We start from the raw sequence: 25,731 nt of genomic DNA, 5'->3' as shown, positions 1-25,731 counted from the left end.
TCAATAGTAATTATGTGTAAATGGTAAAGACTTGTAGTGTCCAAAATTTATATAAAAAGGTTTTCTAAGACACATTATTTGCTCTCTTCCTTTTCATGGTTTTTGAATTCTATTTGATACATAGCTTGAATGAAAAGCCTGCAGTGACATGAAGCAAGTGGGAGGGGTGGAGAAGAGTGGTAGACCAATTGCATTTGACAGGGTGCCACAGACTGTGCCAGCCACTTTAATTCAAGGAGGTGTGGTAACCATTCTACAGAAGCAGAATCTTGGGCTTTCAATAGTGCAGTTATTTCCCCAAGGTCATGCTGGTAATCGGGGGTAAAGGTGTAAGCCAGTCTTGGGTGTGAGCTCTTGTGCTAGGACTTCTTCAAGGGTGTTAGTTTTGCTTATATCCTGGTACTTGTGCACACTGGACCTAGCACGCTTGCCTGGGGCTGGGGACTTGGCATTTTATACCAGTTAGTTCACTTCTTAAGATTCATATGCTGAGAGGTTTTCATTCTAGCTTGATGCTCAAAACACAGTGAAATTTTTTTTAAGATTTTATTTATTTATTCATGAGAGATAGAGAGAGAGAGAGAGAGAGAGGCAAAGACACAGGCAGAGGGAGAAGCAGGCTCCATGCAGGGAGCCCTACGTGGGACTTGATCCTGGGTCTCCAGGATCACGCCCTGGGCTGAAGGCGGTGCTAAACCGCTGAGCCACCCAGGCTGCCAAGCACAGTGAAATTAAACGCAGAAGGCTTTGGACTGAAATTCCCCATGCTCCTAATATAGACTGAAGTGGCCCAGTGTATACCTCATTGGGTTCTAGATGTAACGAACCTCCTGCCAGCTCTGCATCTGTTCCTGGCCAGGTGAAGACCCTGTGGGTTGTTGTAGAATAGTTATACCCCCAGCATCATCCCTGTTGGTTCATCTAGAAAAACACCAGCCTAAGAGGACATTCTTTCTTTTTATTTTTTAATTTTTTAATGGAACTCTGCCTTCTCCCTTGACAGTGCCATCTAGGTCTCTTCTTTATATCCTAAAATCTTGTTGATAATCTGAAAGGTGAATAAAATGTTGAACTATTGCCCTAAGAAAAAGAACTAAAATTAATTCTGAAAAAAGAACTATCTTTTATTTATACTGTAGGAAACACTGAATAAAAAAAACCCAGACTTACAATATGGCTAGCCTCAACAGAGAGAAGGCAAATGTCACTCTAGTAATAGTTCTAATATTTTTAAAAATAAATATTTCTAATATTATTCCTAAGGCTATCCAATTTACTTAAAAGAGAATGTTGACTTAAATCTCTCTTTTACATGTTAGTTACAGCAGTTTCAGACTTGTTATCAAGTCATTTAATGCCAAATAGCTTTAGAAAAATGAAAAATAGCAGCCAACAATCACTTGAAATGAATAATAAAGTCTCTCAAAATTATGTTAATTTTTTTCCCAAATGGAGGTGTTTTTAAGGGATTGTCCTTGACAGTAGAGACATAATTCAGTTTTTTAAAAAAACATGTTTATCTGTTAACTAAATGTAGATTTAGTTCAGTCCCTCATAAGTGGCTTAATGAAGTCAGTTGTTTACTGGGATGGTTTTGTTTTTAAAATGGTACTCCTAAATCTATGACTAGTTGTAACTTGAAGTATACTTTTCCCTGTATACAATTTACATCTGTGGTCATTTTAGGAAGAGTATGATTTTAGCATAATGAGTGAGGATCATGAGATTTGTTTATATAGCTGGTTTTTTTGTCTGTGAGCAACTTTATATTAAAAAAATCAAAGGACTATATATATTTTTTTGCCTTGTTTTTTCCTTTTTTTTTTTTTTTAAAGATTTTATTTATTCATGGGAGGCACAGAGAGGCAGAGACACAGGCAGAGGGAGAAGCAGGCTCCTCATAGGGAGCCTGAACGTCAGGCTTGATCCTAGGACCCTGGGATCATGACCTGAGCCAAAGGCAGATGCTCAACCACTGAGCTGCCCAGGTGTCCCACTGTTTATTTTTGAAGCCAGTTAAATGCCTTGCCGAACAGAGGTGTATAAAGTGAATTAGAGCTTTTTAACACTTCATCAGCATAGCCCTGAATCCAGACCAGTGGTTTGCTAGCTGTTGGTTTCAAACAGGAGCCAAGAGTAATGTGTTTCTGTGGTCTGTAAGCCATTCAGCACCCCATTGGGAATGGCTTTCAGTTGGAATGAACACAGTTTATGGAGGGGGAAAAAAAAAGAACTTTGTCAACAAACGTAGTTCGTGTTGATGAGGTGTATGTGAATCTATGATGGAGAGCCCTGGTGTAGCCTTAGCAGCACACATGGTTTTTTCAAATACATATCCTACCTTTCCTGTATTTTGTTTTACCCACATAAATTCCCCTCGAGGCTAAAACTTGGTTAATCTCTCCATGACATTGTACATGGTTATGAATACGGAAGATGCTCTTTCATATTCCCCAATGAAGGGAGATGTATGTGGCATTAGAAGATTGCACAGTCAGGCATTCTGGACCTGACTACCTTCTTAGGAGGCTTATGTCCACACTGCATTCATGGCCTAACTAGTTCATTGTGTGTTGTCAAGCCTTTTCCACCTCTCTAAGCCCTCCCACCTAATCCTACTCTACTCTGTTTTTTAAAGGAGTCATCATGAAATCTTATTTTCTTTGCCATGGATCAGGGTGGTGATTCACAAATCACTTAGGATCTCTGGGCCTCATGTGGGGGTTTTTTTTTGTGATAAGGAGGCCTGTTTTGCCCACTAGATGCCAAATGAGATGAGGTCTTTTCTCTACTGACCTAGTGTTCTATAGCTTGTTTCTAATTAATGTTTTTCTAATTTTAGATAGCACCTTCTGTATTCTACATGACGTCTTATCCATTTGGGCTGTGTTAACAAAATACCAGAGACTGGGTGGTTTATAAGCCACACAATTTATTTCTCACAGTTCTGGGAGCTGGACATCTGAAGTCGGAGTGCCACCATAGTTAGGTGAGGGCTGTCTTCTGGGTCACAGACTTCTCTGTCCTCACGTGGTAGAGGGGCTATGGAGCCTTGCGGGGGTCTCTTTTATAAGGACACTAATCGCATTCATAAAGACCTCATGTTCGTGATCTAAGCACCTTCTGAAGTCCCCACCTTCCAACAGCATCACTTGGGCTTTAGGATTCTCAATGTGAATTGGCGGGGCAGTGGGGGGGTGGCACACATTCAGACCATAGCAGATTAGAAAAGGTGAACAGAGGAGAGAAGGTTTTGGATGCTAGTGATAGGAAATTTTGCCTGAATGTACTTCAACACCGAAGGCATTTTTGTTCACTGCATCATCCACAGGATGTTTCGGATACCGTATATAACTGATACTTTTATCAGCTTTGCATAGTAGGATAAGATATTGGGGGAGAAATCTGAGAAGCCTATGGGGAAAGAATGTGAAGACTGAAGAAACACAAGTTTGTAGGTAGGGAATATTTGCTAAGAGGAAATACCCTGATATAATTTCTATATTCCCCCCAAAATTATATATTAGTGTTTGGCAAGGATCTGCAATTCATTTCAATGCCCAAAAGGTTTTTAATTCTACTGTGAGACCACATGACTGAATTGGGACTTAGACTGTTTTTAGAGGTCCACAGAATGCTTTATCCATCTTGAAATTTCTCCTTGTGCAACCTTAAGCCCATCAGGTAAACAGAATTCTTTGTTGTTTTGGAGAGAGAAATTGATGGCATAAAGGATCATTTTGGTGTTTAGGTAGCTTTTTCTTTTTCTCTTGGTCTTATTAGTAATTTGTTATTAGTGGGGATCCCTGGGTGGCTCAGCGGTTTAGTGCCTGCCTTTGGCCCAGGGCGTGATCCTGGAGTCCTGGGATTGAGTCCCACATGGGGCTGCCTGCATGGAGCCTGCGTCTCCCTCTGCCTGTGTCTCTGCCTCTCTCTATTATTCTCATGAATAAATAAATAAAATCTTAAAAAAAGTAATTTGTTATTAGTTATTGATGGACCCCTTTTTTGGTGGACTTTTTATACTGTTTCCATCGTGTGAATTTCTGATTAATGTTCACAGTGTTTTTATGCATGTATCACGGCTAGAACACGCATCATTCAAGTGTAATGGCTATTAGTTTTGCCATTCCCAGCTTGGGTGGTCTTATAGTTGTTATTTTTGTTGTTGTTTATATATTCTGTGGAGCGTTCCTTGGGAAGGATATGCCCTTTTTAAATGTAACTTGTTTAGAAGTTCTGAAAATCAAAGCTTCCATTTAGATACAGCTCTCCTAATCATTAAAAAATACCAACTATAGGAATGTATGTTGATAAGAACTTTATCTATCAATCAAAGAGAGTTGGATGTTCAACTCTGTCTGAGGTGAGGTATTAGTAATTCTCTACATGTTCCATAGATCTTTGCTTTAGTCCTCTAGCTAGAACCCTGGATCATATATCCTACTGGACAGTTCCATGTGGTTCTCCCACTTGTATAATTACCAGTAAAGTGTCAAAAGATGAGAAGTTTTTTGAAGTTTCTTTTAGAAGTTCTAGGTAAACTGCCTGAAATTTGTAGGAATGATAGCTTTCTGCTCCCACCTTCAAGATCCCCAGAGACTTTTCAGCTTCTGGGAGGAAGATGCTCCCACCTACTGAATTTTGCCCTCCTTTCTTTTTTTTTTTTTTTTGCCCTCCTTTCTTTTAACAAGATCTCCCTCCTGCCTTCTGATGAAGCTGATCTTATAATATCCTAAATCTTTGCTTTATTTCAAGGCCTTAAATAACCCTAGCCCTGTCAGCTACAAAAACAAATAATTTAAATTGGAAAAAAACAAAACAAAACATGGTGCCCATTTTTAAAAATTCTGACGGGTTACACTTCAACTCTGTCTTTGCCTATTTTGTTATTTTGTGTGCAGAAAATTTGGCTTTCATTCTTTATTTGAATTACTTTATAGATCATTATATTTCCTCAGAGTGACAGAGTCGTGAATTTAGTCAGTAAATGTTTATTAAGGACTCACAAGATACTGGGCCCACTGATCAGTACTAGGCAGTCATACATGAAATACTAAGTAACTGACTTCAGGGAACTCACAGGGAATGCACTGAGTGTTCATTTTCCTTGGTTATTAAAGCCACTGGCATTTTGTTTCTAGAATATCCTGAAGTAACCTTAACTTGAGAGTAAAACCCTTTATTTTTCAATAAGAATCAAGTCTCCTCCCTCCTGTGCCTCTTCTTCTACAGATACAGATTCTTATGTAATAAAGTCATGGAACCAGAGAAATTAGATGGAACCCTGAAAGTGAACCTTTGAGCCTTCCTGTGTCACTCTCACCCTTCCTTCATCAACCCTTTGGCTGTGTCTAGACAGAATTCACAATACTACCAGAAAGTAGTTTGGCTGTTAGTAAATTGTGGTGTTTAATTCCTTCATGAATTCCTTTCCACACAGAACCTATGAAATATTTGGAAGTTTACATCTGAAGTATCTGTTCAGTGGAAATTGGCTTGTCATCAAATTTCAGGTGTTAAAAACGTTTTTACATCCTCTATATTGGAACGGTAGCAAACTTCTTAACTGAGGGGGTGAATTAAAATATGTGAATTGAAAGTTGTAAACATACTCATGATTGTAAATTAATTTTCTTTTTGCTGTGACTATTAAACAGCTGGTAGATTCATGGTTCATATTCTAGGAAACAGAAGACCTTTCCAGATAGCCTAATCTTGCTTAGATGTATGGAAGTAGAGAATACTTTATTCAGTAATTTTTTTTCATTGTCACGTTTAGTGGTACTTACTAATTTCTAGACATTGCAATAAATGTAGGAGACTCAGATGATGTGTGTGGCCCTCAGGAAACTCATAATTTTGGGAATTTTTTTCTTTTATGGTTAAAAATCTAGTTAATTTTTATTATTTTTTATTTTTTACATAAAAATTTTTATTTGTTTTGGAGAGAGAGAGAGCATGTGTGCACTCTTGTGCATGTGATGGGGAAGGGGCAGAAGGAGAAGAAGAGAGAAAGAATACCAGGCAGACTGTACACTGAGCATTGAGCCTGATGCAGAGCTTGATCTCAAGACCTTAAAATCATGACCTGAGCCAAAATCAGGAGTCACAGATGCTCAACTGACTGAGCTACCCTTGTGCCCCAAAATTTAGTTAAGTTTTAAAGGAGCTTATGGATGCTGTGAAAAATGTGTCCTCTACGCTTAATGATATAGGTGCCTACAAACACTAAAGGGATTTGGGGTCTTGATTCAGAAGCCCATGATTCTTTTCCAAAATTCTGACAAAATGTTGACAAGATTAGGTTTTATTACTTGATCTCTTCTCTCAACTCCAGTCCATATGCATTGATTTTCCTCTTTGTATAGTATTTACAAAAAGTAGAAAAAACGATTCTAGAGAGCTATCATTTAAACAAGAGGCCTACGTTTTCCCCTACTTTTAGCCAAAGGCTCATCTCAGTGGGCCCAGTACTATCTGAGCCTTCCTGACTTGCCTTCTCCTGGTTATTGGTGCACAGTTGTTCTTGAAATCGGGAGTGGGTATTCATCTACTAAGATCAATGGGGATCCATATCACTTCTGAACTCCTTATCAATCAGATTCTTTATCATGATTGGTTATATGGTTTCCATAAATTGTAGAGCTGCTTCTCAAAATGATTTCTGGGATATTGACACCAATTCATGGCACAGTTCCTAGTCACTAGCAAGCCACTTGGAGATTGTGGTATTAACTGTTTATTGCCTGGTTTATCGAACATGTGGAAAAGTTTAGGTTTGACTACTGCAATTGCAACATTGATTTGCTCCCCATGCGTGTGTGAAGACCACAAAGCTATAATCATTCATATCATCTAAGTAACAAAGGGTCTAAGAGGAGGATAGATCACTGAGATGGCTTTCCCATCATCCCTTAGGACTAGGCACCGTAGTCATTAAAATAGTTTTTTGGGCAAAGAGTAAGTTATAGATGTGCCATTATTTAAACAGACAAATGCTAACTTGTAGCATGTCACGTTTTATATATATTTTAGGAAAGCATTAGAAAGAAGCTTTGGTGTTCACCACATACTTACCTTTATCTCAGTGTCATTTTGCATTGTGAATAGGAATTTCCCATGCCTATATCCATTCCAGCATATTCTGAGAGTATATGGGGAATCCACATACACAAACTTTTCTCTTCTGCATCTTTGTGTTCTATCATCCATCACTTTTAAAATTATAGTAAAACACCAAAAACCTGATTTACAAATTGGAAAGGTTTATTTCTAATGACCAACTGATGGCCTTCATTTGCCCTAATACAAGGAGGAAAAGGAAGGCTGTACCTTCCATATTTCAGACACTTAGTGGTTGCTGTGTTAGCTCACCTCTCATTCACCTGTAGTGGTTATTGTGAGATAGGAGATCAGTGACTAGCATTGAAATTTTGTTTTGGGTTCTTTTTACTTGCATCTTTATTATTTTTTTTCTTGGGAGGTGACAGGAAACAATAGGAATTTAGGAAAAATACACATGGGGCGCATATTTAAGGAGCTAGAGTAGAGTCCAGAGAACCAACTTGAGTTACAGGATGAATGTTGACTTACTAAAATAAGAGTCTTAGGTATCCACAAATTTGTTCTGATACTTTATTTTGTAAAGGAGGATGTTTAGGTCTAGGAAAATTAAATGGTTTCTCTAAGATTATAAAGATGATACTGGTACAGAAAATTGTCTAAAGTTCTTTTTAGTATTAAGAATAAGTAACAAAAAGTCCTGAGGATAGCAGGCAGTAAACTTTGTATCCTTAGAGCAATAAACTAGAGAAAAAAGAAGTTAAATTGAGTTGAGGTAATTTAATATAGAGCATTTGATAGTAGAAGCTTGAATATGGTACTTTGAGATATTGCAAGAGAAAATTATTTTGGTGTGGTCATTTCCTGAAAGATGGATGGGAAATGATTGGAGGCCCTGTCAGTATCCGTTAATTATTTATTGTGGTGGTCTATGAGGATCCTACAGTTCAGAGAAGGAAAATGTTGATTATCCCTTGGTCACTTGTGAGGAGCCATAATGAGGTCTGTGGAAAGACCTGCCAGACCAGTTGTCCTGGAATTCTGTTCTTTCGCTCTACAGCCACCTGGTATGTCCAGGTTAATAATAGACCTATGATTCACCTCAGATCTAGAATAGAGTTGTAGTGGACCTTTGCTGTTAATGGTTTGACTTAGTATTGAATTGAATAATGACATATTCTCTGGTATAATTACTAGCATTTGTAAGTTGATAGTGAAAAACAACAGAAAGGGGTACTAAACCAATTAGGGTGATTTGGGGGCATCCAGACGAATGATTGAATGATCTTTCCATCTGGGTCATCATCAGCATTTTTCCTAGTCAGACTTTCTTCTTGCCTTCTCTTTCAAGTAGACTCACATAAACTTAAAAATATTAAAATGTAAAAGATGGGTGGACTTTTTGCCTATAAAAGGAAAAATGTATGTTTTTGCTGTTGTTATTCTTTGGAATAATACTTCTGAACTTATGCAGCTGGAGGTTCCCAGCTTTTGATGGTCATAGAGCAGTGCACTTGAACAGGGCTCTTAATTTTCTTTCTTAGCAGTTGCTGCACTATGGAGCATATACACTAAGAAAGCATCTCATTTTTTCATCCGGAATTTACTCTGCAAGATTGCAAAGACTCTGAAGAATAATTATGATTTAAATATTCCCAGCAGGGAAGGAAGGAGCTTGGATAAAAGAATATCTTTCCCTTTCTCTTTCAGGATTTGATCATGAGAATAGATCATTTGGCTTGCTCATTAAGACTGCCATTAATGCTTAAGCACAAAAGAAAGTCACAGGAGTTTGCCATATGTAGTTGTTTTCATCTGGTGTTAAATTTTTCTGGTATCACAAAATCATTGAATTCTAGATTTTTTTTCCCCAAAAGTGTAGGAGTTCTGTTGGTATGAGGTCACCATTGTCATGTTACTATTGAAGTGTAAGGGGTTAAGAAAATACATAACATGGATTCTTGCAGAGGAGCAGTGACCTCATGGAAATCACTTCAGTACAAGGTCCTCATGGACTTTTCCTACAGAAAGTGACCTCCTTTCATTGAAGAGGTTTTTTGAAGTTCTGATGTTGTCAGTGCTGTAACAATTTACTCAAGTTACTGGTGGAACTCTTTCGGAGGTATGTGCAGAAATCCAACTTATATTGGCTTAAGCCAAAATAAAGAAGGGTGTGTTACTGACTCTTGTGATGGAAAGGTCCAGGGCAAGTCTCAGTTCATGCATGACCATTTCCAGGGATCCAAATAGTGCCATTATGACTGGTCCCCTTGGTTCTTGGCTGTGCTTTCTTCAGTGTTGGCTTCATATGCAGATAGGTTGGCCCTCTGACATGGCCAGATGGTCACCAGTAGCTCCAGGCCCACATTCTACTAACTTTGAGACCAAGAGAAAGAGCTTCTCTTTCCTAGTAATTCCATTGCTGGGATTGAGTCTCATTGCACCAACTTGGGTCATGTCGTTAGGATGGAAACTACTGGTCACAAGCATGCTCCACATATGGATGGGCGTGCATAATCCTATTTTAACCCAAATCACCTAGACTGAGGGTCTGGGAGGAAAAGTTCATTCCAAAGAGGAAGATCAAGGTATCTCTGTAGAAGGAGAGCAGCATCTGCTGGACTATACAAAAAATAGATTGCTGCGGCTTGCTGCTTAAATGTTATTTTTCATTTGCATCCAAGTATAAGGTGGTATTTCAAAACTTAGAAAAAAAATAACCTGTCCACATTCAGTGCTTCCATTGGGATCCCACTAGTTCAGGTGGGGTCTCACTCCTTGAAAGCCATTTATAGTGAAGCTTTTAAGGTATGTCTGTCTCATAAAAAATGAGGAATTGTTTTATTTTAAACATTTAATCATTGTTTTTATGTTTTATCAATACTTGTTAAAGTAATTAAACAATAATTAAAGTAATTATCAGTACTTGTTAATTTACATGTGTATTATAATTGTCCCCTTAGACACCCTTTTGGTTCTGTTGGAATGCCTCTCTTTGAACTCTGTAGCTTGTGCAGAGCACAGTTGACCATGCACTGAGTAGCAGCGCGAGACAATGGACATAGGCTTTTGAAGATAAAAATGTGCCTATTAATGTGGAAATAAAATTCAGCTCTATTTCCATATTTGTGAGGATCCTGGAACAGTAAGGATGTAGGATTGGTCAGCACACGCAGGGAAAAGTTCACTTCCATTAAAACATAAATAGATGGGGACCACAGACTGTCAAAAACAAGACCTACAAATTTAGGCTCAGGTTGGATGTAAATTGGGAACTTTAAAAGACTATCCAAGCTGGAGGGAAACCTCCCTCAATAAAGAGAATACGGAGAGTGCAGTCCTGATTGAAGATCCATCCACTAATCCTGAATTGGGAAACTCTGCTCCCCCTCTTCATGGGATCACACAATTTTGTTCATCAACAGTCATCGAATATTTGTTCTCATTGTAGAAGCAGCTTTAATTGGAAGTCAATTGATACTCTGAATGTTTTAGTCTAGTTTCTTTCTTTGTCCTGCTGTTCTGTCACTCTGGTTGACCCCCATGTGTGCCAGCAGCATTACTGAATTATCTGGTGCTTGTTAGTGCTATTCATTTTCAGGCATTTACATTCACTTTCTGGACACCAGTGTTTTTTATGAAATATTTGAATACTTTAGTATAACATTAACAACTTCACTTTGAAAGTAACTGAAACTCCCTCCCCTTTCATATTTTTTCTGGCTTTGTGGTTTTTGGCTTTTGTCTTCATACTATATTAGATTTGGTTTTTGCTCCGAAATAGGGTTACACATAATTTTTTACTTTTCAAATACTATTTGTTGTTCATGGTTTGTTTCTGTGACTTAATGACCACTAGTTTAATTTGGTAGTTCAGCCAAGCAATGGAAAATTTAAAATATTTGATTGTCAATTTCAATGGGATATGTCCTCATTACAACCTCATTTCTTGTGGTCTTGTGTATTATCTTGTGAGTGATTCTTGGTCCTAATTGAAAGTTATCTTTTGAGTTTTATTTTGTTGAGGACCGGCACTCATATAAATGTTGCTTTTATCTGCTTTTTATTTTAACTTGAAAGAAAAGATCTTTAAATAATTCACAGTTTATTGTAAACAGTTCTACAACAATCTTTTTCTAATTTTTTTTTCTGTGAGATTGTGTGAGAAGCAGAGAAGGGAGAAAGCCCTCAAAACTGTTAAATAGTGCAGGAGGAGGAAGCATTGTGAGCTCCTGAAAGAAAGAATTGTTTCTTTAAAATGAGCTCCACTTTTCTTGTCATTTCCATTTGTTGTGGAGTTTAAATTACACAGACTTTCATATTCAGAGTGCCCTTTCTTCCTCTCCTGCCCATTTATTGTGGAAGGGTCCTGGTGAGGGGCAATCTTTGATAAAAGAGGTAGTTAGAGTAACTACTGGGTAAAAGAAACCTTAGAAATGGAACCCACTCAGATGTCGCAGACCTTTGAGGTGCTGATGGGCTGAAAGTTTCATTATGTTCCATTGGGCAAGAGACTTCCTCTTTGCAGAGTTGATTAGAACCAGGGATTCAGATGACAGTTTAATAAGCTGTCCCTTGCTGGCCATTGTAGATAACTCATGAGTGTGCTGCTCCATGGGAAGAACGCACAAAGGAGAAACATTCTGTAGAACAAACACCATGTCACAGGATATTTGAATACCGGGAGAAAGGTGGATAGAACCTTGCTAACAATACAGGTGAAACACAGAGTCCCGGATGTCTCAGGTGGGTCTTAACGTTGAAACCTTATACTATAATTGACATCAGGAGGGGCTGAGCAAAGGATTCAGAGATTTCTATAATGTGGAAATCTCACCTATAGATCATGATACTTTGGGATTTTGCAGAATCTGATGAGAATAATACAAAAAGGCTATGTAATTTGGAAAACCCATTTATTTCAAAAGAGAAAGACTGCTTTGGGTTGTGTTTCAGTTATTAATCGACTAAATCATCTTTTGCCGAGATGCCTTCAACATTAACTGCGGGATATTTTCTTGGTTTTTATTTTTCCTCATTAGTGCTGATCCAAAGATTCCCAGGCAGGAAATTCTTTTTCTCTATTCATATGACATTTACTTTAAAAAAAAATTATTTATTTTATAGACAGAGAGTGAGCACCAAGCAGGGGGAGGGGTATAAGGAGAGGAAGAGAATCTCTGCTGAGTGCAGAGCATGATGCCAGACTCAATCTCAGCTCCCTGAGATCATGACCTGAGCAGAAATCTAGAGTTGGCCACTTAACTGACTGAGCCACCCAGGCACCCCAAAATTTAGTTTTTTGCTTATAATATGGACTTAACACCTTTTGGTTGCTAGAAAGGGATAAATTTATTTATTTTTTTTAAGATTTTAAAATTTACTCATTTGAGAGAGAGAGTGCATGAGAGAGAGCACAAGCAGGAGAGGCAGAGGCAGAGGCAAAGAGAGAAGCAGACTCCCAGCTGAGCAGAGAGCCCAACACAGGGCTCCATTCCAGGACCTTGAGATCATAATCTGAGCCGAAGGCAGACACTTAACCAACTGAGCCATCCAGGTGTCACTCCAATTTGGATTTTTTTAAAAGACATACACAAATGGTACACATTGTCCTCTAAGGCATTTTTTTTAGTCAATTTTTTAAATCCAAAGATTAAAAAAGTTGTCAAATTGAACATTTTTGATAGCTTTTGATCAAGCCTCCTGCCTAGGATATCAGAAACCAGTGAAGTTTAAACGGTCCATTTCCTCTAGATGAACATTTTAGTAAGTACTTTTGTCAGGTTAGTGATATTTCTATCCAAACCAAGTGTGGTCTTAATATTACTCAGAATGGAAGCCTCTTTGCATTTTCCATTAAGCTTTGTTTTGCTTAAGACCACGGTCTTTCATGGATGATATTGACCCAGGCTGAGTTTCTATTTATTTATTCAAAGAAACAACAGAGAGAGGGGCAGAGACATAGGCAGAGGGAGAAGCGGGCTCCTTGCAGGGAACCCGATGCAGAAGTCGATCCCAGGACCCCAGGGTCATGCCCTGAGCCACCCAGGTGTTCCTAGGCTGAGTTCTTATGGGTGATCAGGTTTGCCATGCTGCTGAAACTGTGCATGACCTTGCTTGTGACCTCTGCTTGTCCAGGTTACCAGTTATGTGGATGTTAATAATACAGTACTGCACAGTTTACAAAGGGCTTCATATGTTTAATTTAATCTTTATAGTGATCAGTGCGGTATAGAAAGGGTAGTTTATTTTTTGTGAATAAAATAATTGAGTCTCGTTGAAGGAGATTATTCCAAGGTTAAGTAGCTAGAAAGGGAGAGACTTGGCATTCTAACTCATCTTGGCTAGACTTTTGTTAATTTTTATTTTTTTATTTACATCTTTTTACTCATTTGTTGATCTATCAAACATTTATTGAAAATGTATAATATTCCAGGTATGATGTGAGACAGAGATGCAGTAAGAATCAGGCATTGTCCTTGTCCTTGAAGAGTGTGGCCTAGGAAGAGAGAGGCATAGGCTAGAGGGGTAATGAATGTTGTAAATCACCACCCCAATGAGGAAATCCATCAGTCTGCTTCAAGATTTACAGAGTAATTTTTTTAATATAAATTTATTTTTTATTGGTGTTCAATTTGCCAACATATAGAATAACACCCAATGCTCATCCCATCAAGTGCCCCCCTCAGTGCCCGTCACCCAGTCACCCCCACCCCCCGCCCACCTCCTCTTCCACCCTGTGGAGGTATATTTTTTTAGATGACTGTAATAGCCTTTCCAATATGTCTCAAGTAGTGTTGAGATGAATTAAACTGGATAGTAGGTAGGGAGGAACTCAAGAGATGTCTGTTACATGGGCAGCAGGTAGGGATTACACTTCCAGGTGCTCCATCCCTTCCTGCTCCTCTTCTGCCCTGTTCTTTCTTCTCTCATGGTTCCATATTACATGTGTACTCCAGTGTATTCGCTTACCTACCTCTTCTGTATCCCTGTGGTCTCTAAGCACCCTTGTTGCAAGTATTTTCAGGATATTTAACTCACCATGTCCAACCTATATCCACACTAGCAGTGCATTTTATTTTCTCTCCTTGGCCATTGTCTTCCTCCATTTTCTCCCTTATAAAACCATTTATTTCATAGTATTTTAGAGTTTTTAGATCTTTTATTTCAGTGTATATCAGCTAGTGTTTAGGACCTCAACCTCAAGTCCTCTTACATTTACACAGTTCATTGTTCCATCTTATATTCCCCTAACCCTCCTCTTGTTTCTCACCCCTAGCTCTTAACTTCTTATTTCATTGGGAAAATGGATATAGTCAGAAGAGAACTTCCATATCCTCCCTCTGTGAAATCAGCCAACCTACCAGGAACTCCATTTTTGCTTCTACCTGAGGCCACCACCTCCACCTGTGCTCTTGACAGGTGGCGATGCACCTGTTCGATCTCTCCCTCAATCATAAGCTTTTTCCTCTTTATTGGGTCTTCTCACGATTATTTCCACCAGCATATAAATATCTGATAATATATTTCTCAAATACATCAATAATACTTTTCTTGGAATCTTCTCTTAGATATCCTCATGGTCTGCTTTCCCACTTCATTCATACAAATGTCATCTTATCAGAAAGCTCTTCCTTGTACAGCCATTAAAATATCAATTCCCATTATATCTTTGTCCTAGCCTGCTTTATTTTAGTCTTTATATCATTTTCCTGACATTACTGATTGACAGCAGGAGTTTTGACTGTTTTGATCATCTCTCTCCATAGTGCCCAGGAGAATGCCAGAAATAGTACAGAGCCCCATAATATTTTCTTCCTTAATTCCATACCCCCCTCTGCTGCTATACCATTTTTCTGGTCCCCTTTAAAGCAGAATTCATGAATTTTTCTATACCTACACCTCTATTTCCTCTCCTCCCTTTCTCTCTTAAATTTTCTCCTTTCTGGATCTCATTCTCAGCACTCCACTGAAATGACACTTGGTGAGGCCCAATGAATATCACATTGCCAGATGTGATGGTAATCTTCCACCTTTTTCTCACTTCCCCTTTGCAACCCACATATCTCACTGGCTCCTGGTTTTCCTCTTCTCCCTACAGCCCATCACTGTCATTCATGATGCTTCTCCCTGGCTGAACATGCTCTTCCCACATCCTCATGTTCTCTTTCCAAGCCCCTGGTGTGCCTCAGGATTCAAGGTCCATGTTGAGATTCTCTCCTCTTTATTTAACCTGTTCACATCCTTACTGAGCTCAATTAGCATCATGATCTTTAAACACCTTATCATATTGATCACTCCCAAGGGTTTATCTTCACTGTGACATTTGACCTGACTTCCAGACTCCTGCCTCCAGCTGCCTGACTTTCAGACTCCTGCCTCCAGCTGCCTACTTGATGTCTCATTTGGACAAAAGTCATCCCAAACCTAGTATGTCTAAAACTGACCCTCACACCCCCTTCCCTGGCTCACACTGCTTTCCCTCTGTTCCCCAGTGTAGTATGTGGTACTGCCATTTAACCCAGGTGTTCAGAACTACAAGCTTGTAATTGTTCCTCTCATCTGTATCAAATTTCCAGTAGACACTACTTTTTAAAAAGTTTTTAAATTTTTTTAAAGCAGGCTCCATGCCCAGTGCAGAGCTCCATGTGGGGCTTGAACTCACAACAACCCTGAGATCAGGACCTAAGTTGAGACCCAGAGTTGAATGCTTGGGGCACCTGGGTGGCTTGGTTGGTTAAGAATCTGCCTTCAGCTCAGGTCATGATCTCAGGGTCCTGGGATCAAGCCTCATATCAAGCTGAGCAGGGAGCCTGCTTCTCCCTTTCCTTCTGCTGCTCCCCCTAGTTTGTGCTGTCTCTCTCTAAGAAATAAATAAAATTTCCAAGAAAGACAAGAGTCAGAGGCTTAACCAGCTGAGCCACGCAGGCACCTCATATTTTAAATTACATTCAGATTGTGGCCACTTCCCATCACTTCTATGGGCAACACCCCCACCCCTCACCCCAGAAGCCACCACCATCCTCTGCTTTAGCTGCGGTAATAACCTCTCAACTAGTATTGCTGCTCCCAACACGGAGGCCAGAATGACTCCTTTAAAGTGAAATGAGTCCTGTTACTCTCCCTCACAGTCCTCTACATTTCTAGTCCTTTTTGGACTAAACTCTGAAACCCTTCCCAAGGCCTGCAAGGATCCAGCCCTGCCAGGGCTCTCTCTTTGTTCCCTTCTCTGGATCCGCCAGCCCCCTTGCTCCTTCTGGAGCTCACCAAACCCTTCCCCATTGCAGGATTGCTGTGTTTGCTGCCCTGGAAGCTCTGCCTGTAATATTCCATGTGCTCATTCACAATTTCATGTGATCTTGGTTCAGTGTCCTCTTATCCGAGAGGCTGCTTCTGACCAGCCTGCAATATAACCCCTCTTCGTCACTCAGAGTGTACGTCCTCTACACTGTCCCTGTGTTGTCAGCTCTTACCACTGTTGGGTGTTCAGTTTCATAACCAATTATTTGTTGATTTTTTTCTCTCTTCCCTGAGAGTGAGCTCCGTGGGTGCGGGAACTTGTTCCATCTTGTTGATGCTGGTAGGTCCTGAGTGAGTGAATTTAACCCTTACGAATATAGGAACAATGAAGCAACAGTGAATAATCTTTTATATTCTGAGCACCCTATCCTGAGTAGTTGGTAAATATGTTTTTGATCAACTTAATCTCTCGCAGTGACCCTCTAAAGTAGGTGTTCACTTCATAGATGAAAATACTGAAAATCACAGTGACTCATAAAAAGAGCTAGGTAGCTGACATTCAAATTCCGAATTTAGTCTAGAAATCCTGCTTTTTCCACTTATATTATTTATTATTATAAGTTAATGTATTTTGAACAACTTATTATCATTTACTATTAGGTAATGTTATTATTTCCCCCTAATAGATGAAAACCACTGAGGATAAAGTGTTCATGAATTGCCTGGGGTTCTGTAGCTAGGAAGGGCTGACAGGGGCTTCCCATTCTGGTTTCTGATTGAGCTTTTTTCATGCAACCACAAGGTTTCTGGAACAGGCATTTGTGTGTCTCACTTTATCTGGGTGGCATTTTTTTGCTATCCATTATGTTTGATCCCTCGTAAACTGGCATTTGTGAATTCAATACCAGGCTTTCCAAAATCTAGTCCTAAAATGTAAAGTCATGAATTTGCTTCATATACACATTAACCTTTAGCTGATTTAGTAATATTTGTATAGGCTGAGTAAAAACCACATAGAACTGAAATTTGCTACTTTGCTTGTGCTCACCTCTACAGCAAAAATGTACGCAAGTCTTATCAGAAGAGTTTCATGCCCAGGTGTAATTTGCTGGTTCCTTGATTCATTTCCAGGTCAGAGAAAAGCCCTCAGCTGAGATACTCACTGAGTGCAAGGGAAGTGAGTAAATTATCAGAAGCCTATGAAAATAGAGAGGTTTTGGCACCTGGTACACTTGATGGTAATCTCCATTTTTATTAAAGACTTAGATTTATAATTAGCAAGGACAAAATTTAATAGGTTTGTGAGTTACAGGAATAAACTGGAGGCTGAAACTGTAAACTAATATTTCACTACTTTCCAAAAGCAAATCTAGAAATCTATGGAGAAATGTAGTATCTATACATTTTGTGTGATAAGCCCTTGTATAAACATGTAAGTGGGGAGATACATATCAAAACATATTCCAGAAGCAAGATTAAAATAATTTCTGTGAATCATATTTTTCCATGTGCCATGTTTTTGCTGAAAAGTGTGGTATTTATTTTCTTTATAGGTGGTATATATACCATGTATCTGTCCAGACTGCTGTTACATATTTTTTTGATCAGTTTTAAAAATTAGTCCTTGTCTTATGCAATATAAGAAAAATACACTTACTGGAGCTCATAGAATTGTGTATGTAACACCTAAAAAGGGAGGGAGTGGTGGTGGCGGGGAGAGAGAGAATATGTGTGTGTACAAGAAACCATAATGTCTGAAATTGCCTTATCTTGAATCAATATATCTATATATCTATATATTATGGATATGTAGATTCAGATTTTGAGAATTGCACCTAAGATTCTCCATCTTTTCAGTATCCTTACTTAAAATGTAATCTTTTTGGTATTCTTCCTTAATGTTGGGGTAATTTTTACGTATTGATTTTTCTCTTCAGGATTTTAATGTGGTTTATACATGGGAGTCTGGTATGGATCTTTGAGAATCTGTACCACTTGCTCACCGTGGCCTCTGCCATTCTTCAGAGAGGAGGAGGTGGACTTCTAACGTTTTAAAGTATGCATGCAACCTCAACCAATATATTATGCATGATATGTACCTATATTTATACTTATATATGGGTCTCATCTGCTCTGCATATACTAAATATTTCAGAGTAGTATGTCTAAATATACTTAATTTTTCATAGAAGCATAATATCTCATAAATGGTTTGTACAGTAGGTAATACTCTGGTATAATTGCAGAATGAATCCTAAGGGGTCAGCCCATCTGGTGCTCTCCTTGGTCTCTTAATACTTTATGCTTGATCATCAGCCAGGTGACAGGGAGACGTTATTGAGTGCTAAATTACTCTGCTTGTCTCTGTGTTCGATTTAATGCCTTATGTGCGAATAGGAACACTCATTTTCTTTAATAGCTGTTTTTTTGGTTGTGTTCCACATATAGGTGTGAGAGAGTCAGAATAACATTCTTATACTCAGCACATATATTAAGATGCATTTTAACCGGAATTTTCTATATGTGGCAATTCTTAGGGCCAAGTAGGAGTTTCAGATCATTTCAGAGCTGGGAACATAGGCTTCGATTTTATGCATGATATTTTCTAAGTGGAAAAGAGAAACAGATAGATTTCTGTTGATGTTACTGTGGGTGAATGTATCTGTCAAACTCAATCTCTGTCTGGCATGAACAGACACTGAGAATATCTGAAATATGTTGTCTTTCTGGATCTGATTTTTTTACTTGCAAGTCCATTTTCTTATGATTGGGATCAAGTTAAATGCTTAATTTTTATAAGCTGTTTCCACTCTTACAATTCTACATATATGACCTCACATATTATCCAAGACATTTTAGGCTAATTCCCTTTATCTTTTTTTTTAACTTCATTTTTTGTTATATCACAGCCATGAAAGTATTTCAGAAACTTATTTTCAAAGATTTAGAACAGGAACAAAGAAATTTCTTTTACCCCATGGTTTCTGAGAAACTCCTTAGTTTTCTAGGTGATATTTGTGAGGGTAGTTTCAATGTTTTGTCCCCTCTTTGAAATACAATTTCACCAAAAAACAAATGGGGAATGTGGTATCAGGATCCTGGAATGGATTTTTCATGTGGTCTTATGGGTGAATCAATCCTGACATACCTCACTTCTTCTCTAGTTGGGATCTGGTCAATTACAGGATCATACTTGTGTCCACAAATTATTGGTGAGGTATTCTAGTTGTGCTGTTTAGTAGATTGTGTGTGTGTGTGTGTGTGTGTGTGTGTGTGTATCTTTAGTAATTCAGGAACTCTAGTATTCGATGACCTTCCCTGTGGGAGGAGGGGCTGTAGTGGAGGGAGCAGTCCAACCAGGCAGGGAAGGAGCATATTCCCTAACTGTTGAGAATTGCCTGTGTATAGTGATGGTAAAAAGCAGGCAGCTTTTGTTGGGTTTTATTACAGCTTTGAATCTCCCTACAGAGAATACCACCTTCTTGTCTGCCCCTGGGGCAGATGGTACCTGTGACCTTCCCTCATCCTATTTTGCCACTGCTCCTATTTCTCACTCCTGCTCCTGGGCTTAGGTAGTGTGGAAACCTAGGAAAGCAGGATATGGCAAATGTCAACATATTAATTCTTTCTACAATAGCACCAAAAAAGTTTTCAACTAGTATTCTCCTATCTCAGATGTGGAAGTTAAAAAGATCCATTTTCCTTTTCTGTCCATCTGTCTGTACTTTGCTTTTTTTTTTTCTGCCCTTTCTTAAAAATCTATTGAGCAGCATTACTTTAGACTGTCCTTAGTCTAACTTCTGAGTATTGACTAGATTTTAATTACTTATTAATGATGCATTCAACCTTCTTTTCTCATCTCACCACTTCCTGCTACTCCTCCATTCAAACTAACTTGCTTGTTACTTTCAGTATGTTTTTCACTTGATTTTTTTAAAAAAGATTTATTTTATTTTAGAGACGGGAAGAGAGAGAGGGAGCGAGAGAGAGAGAGTGAAGGGAAGAGCAGAGGGAGAGAGAATCTCAAGGAGATTTCATGCTAAGCATAGAGCCCAATGTGGGGCTTGATCTCATGACACTGAGATCATGACCTGAGCGGAAACTATGGGTCAGACACTCAAATGACTGTGCCACCCCAAACGCCCCTCACTTGATTTTAACACAATTCAATCTGCATATGGTACCTTTTGTTCACTTCACCTGTAGCCACATCATCAAACGTATTCGATAAAAGGAAATTGGAGGATTAGGTTCAGTTCCTGGGTAGGTGGCTTAATTTTCCCAGCCAGACTCTTGGTGCAATGATTTTATGTCTGTACATGTAGATTTAGATAATGCAGAGGTTTGAGGATAGGCTCTTTAGAGTCAGGTGAACCCACATTTCAGTCCCATTCACCCCACCGCAGCTGAATAACCATAAGCAAACAGTTTACTGTCAGGATGCTTTTTCCTTATCATCCCGTAAAGTAGCTATAGTAATAGCACCTATCTGAACTCCTAAGCATAATAATAGTACTTAACTCCTAGAGCTCTTCATTTATTTATCCATTGACTGTGTTCTGGGCCAGGTGCTCTGTGATGAGTAGAAGTTGCTAAGTAGCACTGACATTTGACTTCCCTTGATTTGTCATCGAGGAAATGCATAGTATCTGGGACAGAGGTACTTACTGGCCTTAGCTACCCTGAGGGAGGTGGGGGCTCCAGCAAATAATAAATGGCAGTTTCTTTCCCTTTTAAAGGCATAGAAAGAATCTGTTCGTTCTTTTATTCTTAAGATAATCTTTATGAATACCTACTGTGTGCCGGGCACTAAGGATCAATATAACCATGGTAGGCAAAAGCTCTCCCTTCAGGGTGTGTACGTAATTTTAGGGGAGCAAGAAAACAGTTAAAGAAGACGATTGCAGAGCATAATCCATGTTATAAAGGAGTGAGAGTCATGAGGCTGGGGTAGGAGGGTAAGCAACAGAGAGGTCTGGAAGACCTCCCATAATGGGAAGGGGCAGGCTTTGCAAAGATCCAGAGGAAGAACATTTATGTGAAGGGAAAAACAAAGCAGAAAAGGACTTTCCACATTTGAGGAATAGATAGGAGACATGTATGGCTAGACTGTAATGAGCAACGTGGGAATAGACATGAGAGACAGTTGTAGAGGTGGAGAAAATAGAGCATATGGGGCCTGGTAGACCATGAGAATGAGTTGACTTACATGAGGCCTGGGGTGGTGGGAGAGCAGGTGAAAGGATCACAAGAGTTGGTAGCAGGAAGATAGGTTTCTTCTTCTGCTTCCCTTTCTGCTTCTGCTGCTTCTGCTACTGCTTATTCTTCCCCTTTTCCTCCTCCTCCTCCTCCTCCTCCTCCTCCTCTCTCTCTTTCTTCAGATTTGATTTATTTTGAGAGAGAGAGCATGAGCTAGGAGAGGGCCAGAGGGAAAAAGAGTGAGAGAAAAATCCCAAGCTCAGTGGTGGAGCCCTGCACAGGGCTCAATCCCAGGACCCTGAGATCATAACTGAGCCGAAATTAAGAGTCAGACACTTAATTGACTGAGTCACCCAGGTGCCCCAAGGTGTCTAGTTTTATTTTATCTTTTTTAAAGATTTTATTTATTAGAGAGAAGGAGGTGGAGAGCACAGAGAGAGTAAGAGTGAGAAGCAGACTCCCCACCGAGCAGGCAGCCTGATACAGGGCTCTATCCCAGGACCCTGAAATCATGACTTGAGCCGAAGGCAGACACTGCACCAACTGAGGCACCCAGGTGCCCCTAGGTGTCTGGTTTTAGTTACATTGATTGACTGCTGCTTATGGACATAAAAAACACTGGGGGATGGCAAAATTGGGGAGGATTTTAGGAAGATTTACATTTTGGATATGCTAACTTCCAAGAAAAACGTAGACCTATTAAAATGTGATCATTATTTGTAACTATTTGTGAGATAAAGGCTCATCTGTACCCTGTTTGACATTCCTGTTGGTTTCCGCAGTATTTAAGAAAGGCATTCAGGACCTCTGTAGATGATTCCAGCTTCTATTGTTGCTAAGTCTTGGTTGGTAGGGAGCTAAAACTTGATGTCACTGAAGCTTGCCGCCGGCCTGTGGGCACCGCAGGGTCGGACTCTAGCTCTGCTGGTTATAACTGTGCAGCTCCTGGAGAAGGCAGAGGGTTTCCTTATAGCTTAGGGGTGCACTGAATTCACTCCCCGGTGATGGATTTCCCGATGTAGTGTATCAAGGTGAAAAAGGTAAAGTTCCTCTCTGAAGGGAGTGTTTATTTCTACCAAAATGGGAATTAGACAGGCATCGAGGAAATGTTTATATATTCAGGGGAGACATTCTGCTGTGTGCTTTTTATTAGGAGGGCTGCCACTTGTGACCTGGACATCGAGAAGAGGTCTTGTGTCTTGATTGTCTCCGATATTTGGGTGTTTCTGTCCCGCTCCCCTTCAGCTACCATTGCCCAGGCATGCGCTACCGCTACCCTCGCAGCTCGTCAGCTCCCATGTGCCATTTTGTGTGTGTGCTTCGGCTTGATAGTCCTCAGCACCGAGCCACAGGTTACCACAGGTTACCTCAGTATTGGTAAGAGCTTTAAGAAAAAGTGCTTCCATCTTGTATAAGACCACATACACAACATGAATAGTTAAGGATGCTGCTGAGATATCCTTTGTACCCAAAACAAAACAGAAACAAAAACGAGAGGAAGCTAGAGATAGTTCATACAGTAAAAGTGTGAAAGGTACATGTAATCGCTGTGAATTTCCACCACAGAAGAATTCTCCTTTCTCCTTTTGTCTTTTCCACAGAACCATAAAATGGGAGTGCTGGAAAGGACCTGGAAGTATAGTCAGGTCATTTACTGGTGAGGAGCTGAGGACTGAGCAGTCACACTGTCGTGCAAACGGGATCCTTTCCTTGCAAGTAAAGATATTACCTATCCGTGGAAATATAAATGTTACTCAGGAGAATAGATTTTTCCCCAGGCTTCTGTAGTGTTGCTTCATGGGTGCTTCCCATGCTTCACTGGGCTCGTTCTGTGTGTGTGAGAGAGACGAGGAGTCTTTACCTTGGCTTCACTGCCTTTAGTTTCATTGCAAAGCATGTGTCTCTTGGGCCGGAGTCCCGAACTAGTCACTTGTGGCATCAGGGGTCCTTCTAGACTTCGATGTCATGGTTGTTCTCTTTTTCCAAGACTTGTGACCATTTTACTGTTGCCCAGCTCAGCTTGGCCCCTTGGGACTGTCAGGTCTGCTTCCAACTCCCGTGATAGGCACCATAAGCGTTCTTCCAGCACTCCCTGACTGTTCCGGGGCCTCTGTTCTGAAGTGCTCACCCCCACCAGTTCTTTGGTTTCCCATCTTGCTGCTGATTCTGGCACTCTTCTTGCCTCTTCTCTTGAATGTGATGGCTAGCACCATTTCTCATTGGTGATTTTGGTGCTGAACATTATCAGATGTGCTTTCTCATACAAATAAGCAAGATTTTTCTCTGGGGAATTTATTTAGGAACAGAATTGCCAGGTTGCAAGGCATGTATTTTCTTTCTTTCTTCCTTTCTTCCTTCCTTCCTTCCTTCCTTCCTTCCTTCCTTCCTTCCTTCCTTCCTTCCTTCCTTCCTTCCTTTTCTTTCTTTCTTTCTTTCTTTCTTTCTTTCTTTCTTTCTTTCTTTCTTTCTTTCTTTCTTTCTTTCTTTCTTTCTTCTTTCTTTCTTTCTTTCTTTCTTTCTTTCTTTCTTTCTTTCTTTTCTTTCTTTCTTTCTTTTTCTTTTTTTCAATTTTATTTGTTTGACAGAGCACAAGCAAGGAGAGTGGCAGGCAGAGGGAGAGGGAGAAGCAGACTCCCTGCCAGGCAAGGAGCCCAGTATGGGACTCGGTCCCAGGACCCTGGGATCCTGATTGGAGCTCAAGGCAGATGCTTAACCTACTGAGCCACCCAGGTGCCCCAGCAAGGCATGCATTTTCAACCTTTATGCCAATTTGTTTCCTAAAATGGTTTTTAACAATTTATTCTCCCATCAGACATGTATAAGAGTTTTCATTTTTCTACATTCATGCCAAACCCCTTGGTGTTGTCAGACTTTTTTTTTTTTCCTTTGGCAGTCTGGAGAGTATAAAATGGATTTTATTTCCCTGTTTGTACTTCTCTGATTACTAGTAAGATACAGCCTCTTTTCTTATAGTTCACCATTTGTTGAATAGCTGAAATGCTATTCATGCTTTTTGCCTACTTTTCAATTTTTTTCCTCAATGACTTTTACAAATCCTTTATGTGTATGTATATTTGTTTCTAGTATGAATTTCAAATACATTCTCATAGTTTATGGTTTTTTTTACCTTATAGTGGCTTTTGTTGAATAGAGGTTCTTAATTTTAGTAATGTTAAATTTTTCAATTTCTTTTGTCTTCTTTGTGTCTTGCTTGAGAAATCCTCTTATTATATAAACTTACACCGATATTCATCTGTATTTTCTTCTAAAAGTCTAAAAGTTTGTCTTCACAATTTAAATCTTTAAATCTTTTTTTTCTTTTTTTTCACAATTTAAATCTTTAATTATTTTTTTAACTTTAATTTATTTAAGAGAGAGAAAGGGAGAGCATGCAAGCTGGGGAAGGAATAGAGGGAGAGGGAAAAGCAGGCTCCCTGATGAGGGCAGAGCCTAAAACTGAGCTCAATCCCAGGACCTGAGATTATGACCTGAGCTGAAGGCAGATGCTTAACCAACTTGAGCCACCTGGGCACCCCAGATCTTTAATTCTTAGAATTATTTTTTCTATGTATGATAGGATAAAGGAATCCAATTTTATTTTATTTTTTTAAATTAGATTTTTAGGTTTCTATTCATTCTTATGTTATTACATACTTTAACAGTTCTATAATAAAGGTACATTATTTTTTATTCTACATTTTTAGTTGCACTGAGTTATTTTCTGATTAACCTAAGATTTATGATTATGTTTAGTGCTGCATAAATGTCAGGAGCCACCTAACTGATCAGCAGGGAAGGGTTATTAATGGAAAGAGAATGGTCTGTTCTCACTCAGCGTATTTTCATGGTTATGGCAAGATAAATAGCAACATACTACATTTTCAACAAGTTTTACAACATTCATATTCACAAGTACAAATTTGTTGAGGAGCATGCTTTAAATTATTATTATTTAATTAATATTATTATGTTATTTTTTGTCACTAAATTCTGTACTCAACATGTCTCACAGCATTGTGTCTTTATCTTACATCTTTTCAGTAATAGGTCATTTGATAATTGTTGATAGAATTGGGTTCTTCATAGAGTGTCTTTCCAGTATGGGTTTTATGTAGTGAGCTACAGCTGCAGACTTGACTTGCTAAATGTCTCCTCTTTAATGTTGATTAAGGAATGAGTGATCAGTGAAGATAGCTCTTCATTCCTAACACTGAGATTGTGTTGTGC

At 39.2% G+C, this 25,731-nt stretch overlaps 1 protein-coding gene and 1 non-coding gene across 2 annotated transcripts in view; both read left to right on the top strand.

Annotated features, from left to right (window-relative positions):
- Positions 1-25,731, top strand: part of RYR2 (ryanodine receptor 2) — a 753,550-nt gene that overhangs the window by 156,488 nt on the left and 571,331 nt on the right. The window lies entirely within an intron of this gene.
- On the top strand, positions 2,079-2,208 carry LOC140632804 (small nucleolar RNA SNORA2/SNORA34 family). Its single transcript, XR_012030489.1, has one exon. It is a non-coding gene; the product is annotated as a small nucleolar RNA SNORA2/SNORA34 family (small nucleolar RNA).

This window comes from Canis lupus, chromosome 4, assembly GCF_048164855.1.
Source record: "Canis lupus baileyi chromosome 4, mCanLup2.hap1, whole genome shotgun sequence".
NCBI lineage: Eukaryota > Metazoa > Chordata > Mammalia > Carnivora > Canidae > Canis > Canis lupus.
Note: the sequence above shows the minus strand (reverse complement) of the source record. Positions and strands in the feature narration are given on the sequence as shown.